A 6,000-nucleotide genomic window follows, 5' to 3' on the forward strand; every position below is an offset into this window, starting at 1 on the left:
TCTCCATAACTTAATTTTAATGGAGCAAAAGTGCTACTGGTATTAACAAGCTGGTACACTGTTAAAAGCTGAGTATATAAATATGATACTATTTCTTTATCAAGTTGGGTTAATCTCAGGAATTCATGGTTCATGTAACTTTAGGAAACCTATCAAGAAAAGTCACCTCATTAACAGAGTAAAGGAGAAAACAAACTATAAGTTCATCTTAATAAATACAGAGGAAGCATTTGGCAAAATTAAAACTTCAGATATGTACCTTCTATTTATTCCTATGTTAATTTCTTTTTATCCCTTGCTTCCCTGTATATATGGGATAAAAATCCTTATTAATCTGTCATTTCCATTTGTATATATATATAGAGAGAAACTGGAGATAAAAGAAAATTTCCCTAAACTGGTAAGTGGTACTTATTTAACAATTCAGCAAACACTATACTTAATGGGAAAGATTGAAAGATGTACTTTTTAAATCTGGTACAAGACAAGGATGGCTAATTTATATTGAAAGTGCCTAGAGCATAGCCTAGCACATATCATGTGGTATATAAAGCCAAGGCATTAGGATATGTAGAAGAATATACAGGTGTAAAACTAGAAAAGAAGAACTAAAGTAGTCAAATTTGTAAAGGATATGAATGAATCCCCCAAATTTTAAAGATAAATTATTAAAATTAATGAGTTTAGTAAGTTTCCTAGATAAAAAGTCAATATCCCCAAATCAATTGAACATTTATATACCATCAACAAATATTTATCAAATAAAATTAAAAATAATTTATGATTTTCAATGGCATCAAAATATAAATGTAAGAAAACATATGCAAATATCTACAAATAAAAAAATAAATCTTAATGAGAGAACCTAGAGAATGGTAAGACACATGTTCATGAATGAAAAGACAATATGGAAAGTATATCAGTTCTCTCTAGATTTATCTGGGGAGTATAATACCAATCCAAATCCCCAATTTTCTCTTCTTTCCTTCCCCCTTTCCTTCCCTTCCTTCTTTCCTTCCTTTCATGTTTACTTGAGCTCTCTCTCTCTTTCCCTCTTTCTGTCTCTCCCCTCCCCTGTCTTGGAACTGATAAGCTAATTTTAAAATTTAATGGAAGGTTGTGTAAATTTATGTTATAAAGCACTTAATACTTCTTTTTGTCAAAATTAAGCAGTTCAATGGATCATGAATAAAATCTGGAAATACATGACATATGGATGGATACTTAAAATATTTTAGATCTATGAGTAAAAGAGGGTCTTTCTATAAATGATGCTATATATTCATATGAAAAAAATGAAATCAATGAAAAAAAGAAAAAATCTATCTATATATGTATACTTACATACAAACACATATTACATATATATTATTAGAAATCAATAGGAAATGAAAAGCCCAACAGAAACATGGGACAATTAATTTAAATAGCATGTCACAAAATTGGCCATCCAAATATCCAGTAATTAAGGGAAAGGTGCTTTACTTCATTAGTAATCAGCAGAATGCATGTTAAAATCACAAGATTCAATACAAATATTTACTAGCTTGGGGGAAAATGTTTGACTATATTAAGTGTTGGAGAGAATTTGGAGTAAGGGGAACCTGATAGTTAGAGTCTAATGTGTGCAACCACTTCATAAAAACAGTTGAACATTATCTAGTAATTTGAATCTAGTTGAAATTTTCCATGTAGAAGCCTCAGCCAATCCCAATTCCACTTTTGGAAATATTGCTAGAACAATGAGTGCACCTGGGTAAATATATAAAAAGTGTGCAGAGAAACATTGTTTATGACCCAAAATACTAGAACGCACCCAAGTGAACATTACAAATAGAAAAGATAAATAAACATCTGGTGTATACATACAATGCACTACTTTAATGAAAATGGAAATACATACAATGCACTACTTTAATGAAAATGGAAATGAACAAACTATAACTATACAAAATAGTGAGAATGAATTTTATAAGTGTACTATTAAAAAAACACAGAAATAATCCAGAAAAGAGTACATATAATATGATTATATAAAGCTGACAAACAGGTAAAATTTAAATATTTACTTTTAGGAATGCAAGCACCAGTGGATTGTGAGAAGGTGAAAATATCCTATTCCTGATTTGGCTGGTGAAACCATGGATGTTTATCTTATAATCAGACTTTGCTCTCTTCAATAAGAATTCTGTTTTCCAGAAAATACATGAAATTATCAGGTGACTTGCATTCAGCTGATAATTGATATTCTGATTCTGCAATTGACTATCTGTACAATTGTAATAACAGCAAATCTTTATGCATGTCTTGATATGTGCAGGCTATATGTGCCTACAACATAGCCTGAACATATCAAGATGTGTATAAAGATACACGTTAATCTCTATCCAATAACATGACATATGTACTAACGTTATACCCCATTTACCAGATGAATGACCTGAGTTAAAGGGAATTTAAGTACTTGCCCCACTTCTCACAGATCTAAGTGGTAAAGTTTGGATGTGATACATATGCATCCTACCTAAGATCTATAGCAGTGTACTAACTTGAGCAGGCTGTAATATTTCTCTCTGCAGGTCATTTTCCTGAACTATAAATGGGTAATACTAATACTTACTTCTAGGGTTATTTTTAAGTATTAAGTAGAATATTACTGAAGCATGTAGCATACAGCCTAGCCAGCATAATAACCACTTGATAAATAAATATGCACTAGGAACAAACTACTGGCCAAATCCAGGGCACAGATTGTCAGTATTTGCATTCTAGCTGAAATTCAAAATTAACATACATAATTAGTGAACAAAAACAAGCAAGATATCATTTTCTGCTGAAACAGATGACAGTCATAGGACTATATACAGTCATCTTAAATGTTTAAAATAAATGTCTATTTTCTTATTCAATCCATGTGATACTTTTTCTTGATCATTCATTATTTTCTACTTCTTATTTGCAGTCATTTATCAAGATATTTGGTTTTATTTCTGAAATTTTAAGCTCTTTAACATCCTAAATGTAAGATGGGAAAATATCTGATTAATTATTAAATTTATTTTGGATTATTCATAGGAATTTTCAGTGGTTTCTAGAGTGATACGCTATAAATAATAGGTACTTTAGTAAATATTGATTCACATCATGAATGAGTCAGTCAGAATTGAAACTGTAAGAAAACCAAGATTGTGTCTTTAACAGATAATTTTTTAAATTTTGCTAGACAGAAAACAAAAGTCTTTCCTGTTTTTTTCAGAGCTATCATGCCAACATTTATATAGAACATTGTAGGATATGTGACTTCCAGCCATAGCAGGTAGTCTATAAACAAGCTCCCAGAAACCTTTTAAATATCTCTAGTCTCATGAAAATATGCTCTTCAAAACTTATATAAATTAATATTGTGTCTTTATATAGGCTATCATCTTGATGGCCTATTTTTGTATTATTAATAGTAAGATGATGACACAGTTAAAATGTGTTTTGAATATACAAGAATAACCCGCATAAAAACTCTCTTTTAGTTTAAATCAAATGGATTGGCATTCCCTAAACATTTTTACATTTGTTTTAAAATGCCTAACTGCAGTCTTTAAAGTAATGTTGCACCTGGTAATGTCACACTGAATACCATATGCATATGCAAGCTCTGTCTTTAGGGTTCTCTTCTAAAATTGGTGATATTCCACCCCAGAGATAGAAAATGCCACAGAAAAAAATATATAAAGAATAAGATATTTTCCTCGTTTTAAGCAGATGTGCTTTTCAACAAGAGTTTCTTTCTCATCATGCCTATGGCTATGCAATTAAATAAGATCTGGAGCACATTAACAGGAGGAGAGCATACACACAGCAGACTCTAAAAAGTGTTTTAGATAACCAGTTAATCCTGGAGAAAAGCAACTGCAGGCACCGGTGGTCCTTGTATAGAAAGCTGGACATGGTGATGTAGTCAAACTCTATGCTTGCAACTAGTAAGTATCAAAATGTAATGAAAAACTTTAATGATATGCAGAAGTAACACACCCTAAAACCAGCTTGCACTGTTTTTGTGAAACTGAGAAAACCTGAGAAAGATCCATTTCCAAACAAAATCGTTTTGCAAGCCTCTAGAATAATGAACCAAGACAGTTCCTGCTTTGAAGCACCAGGAAACTTGAAATTATAGAACAATTACAACCAAAAGTTATTTCACAAAGAGAAACTTGAAGGATACTATTGTTCATTCCTTGTGGATTGAATCCATTTCTAAGACCTTAGGACGCAGCAGATATAGAAGCTACATGCACGTAGTTGGCAATCTAGAATGAGAAAAAAATTCATGTAAAAATACGAATCTTTTAAGTCTCAAACTTAGTGGTAAAGATAAACAGAAAATAAATCAGTATATAATTAATTTAATCAAATTTATCATCAATAAAGTAAGAGACAATAGAAAGAGGAAAATGGGATTAAAGCTATTAAAAATAATCAGAATTTTGTATGAAATGTTAGTCTTCTTTTTCAAATATAGGCCTTCATCTTTAGAGTTGGATCCCATTCCTTTATGTAGCCTCCATTACCAAATTTATCAATTTGATATACATTTTTATCTCTTTTTTCAAAGCTATTTGTAGTAATATTATTACTATGTATTGCCTAAAAGTTATAGCAAACTAAATGCAGTAGAAAAAAAATGTAAACTTCAAAAGTACATGAGGTAGAAAAGTGGGATATGAGTGGAGAAAAAAACAACTAGGAAAATAAAGGAATGAAAAAAGCTTATGAATTTTGGTGAACTGCTAAATTGGTACCATTCACATTGCGGCATGGTGTGGATGAATGCTAACAGGTGCCCTTGATATGAAAGTAGGGTCAGCGAAGTGGCAGGGCTAGGAGTTACCTGGAATTAAATGGTTCAATAAAAGTGTAAATACATATGCCTGTCCAAAAGAGAAACTTTGAGGTACATACTGTTATATCTTCTTTGGGTTTAAATTTTGTTGATAGATAATGAACATCCAAGCCTCATTTATTAGTTATATTAATTGTAATTTTATGATTTTATTATAAGCAAACACATATCTTTGTATTTCTTTCATATGTGTGATAATTTTGTGTGTCAACTCGGCTAGGATACATTGCTCATTTATTTGGTCAAACACTAATCTAGGTGTTGCTGTGAAGGTATTTCATAGATGTGATTAACATATATTCTCCTGTTGGTTCTGTTTCTCTGGATAAAGATGTTTTATTCAGTATTTCTATGACAATATATACTATACATTTTTGTAAGCAACTTGTGAATGTCCTTGAGGTTCATCATGATTCAGGAATTTAGCCCTTTTCTAATAACTATTCTACTTAATGCTACTTTTTTATTCCCTTGCTTTTTCTTGTCTTTGTAGATCTCTTTATTTTCTCCTCTTCTTCAAGTAGTAAAATAAGATTTAAAAAGAAATTTTTATTTTATTTTGTAGAAACCTCAAATTGTTTTAAAATATATATGAATTTACATTTTTCTAATATTCAGAATCTAGAATCTCCTTTGGTGACTACTGAGCAAATTAGCACAATTTCTTTTTGATCCTTTATAAATAATCAGCTCAGGATTAATTGTAGAAACGGAAATATTGCACATAGCATTTACCACCTGTCCTAATTTGCTATATGATAGAAATTATGTATTTTTCTTATATCTCAATTCTCCCCCTCTCCCATAATTTTATTTTGGGAAATACTGATTGTGGGTCATTTTAATATTTAATCCATGGATTACAGAATGTCTATATGAGATCATGTAGATAAAACAAAACAAAAGTATATCATCCAAAAAACTAAGAATCTGATGTACAGAAAGTTAAGACATGGGATTCTTCTTTCAAAAACATGTTATTTCTTTTCCAGTATGTCCGAAATAAAATTGTTTTTCCCTTCTTTTTTTTAAATTATTATTCATTTTATTGAGATATATTCACATACCACGCAGTCATAGAAAACAAATCATACATTTGATTGTTC

This window comes from Choloepus didactylus, chromosome 8, assembly GCF_015220235.1.
Source record: "Choloepus didactylus isolate mChoDid1 chromosome 8, mChoDid1.pri, whole genome shotgun sequence".
Lineage (NCBI taxonomy): Eukaryota > Metazoa > Chordata > Mammalia > Pilosa > Megalonychidae > Choloepus > Choloepus didactylus.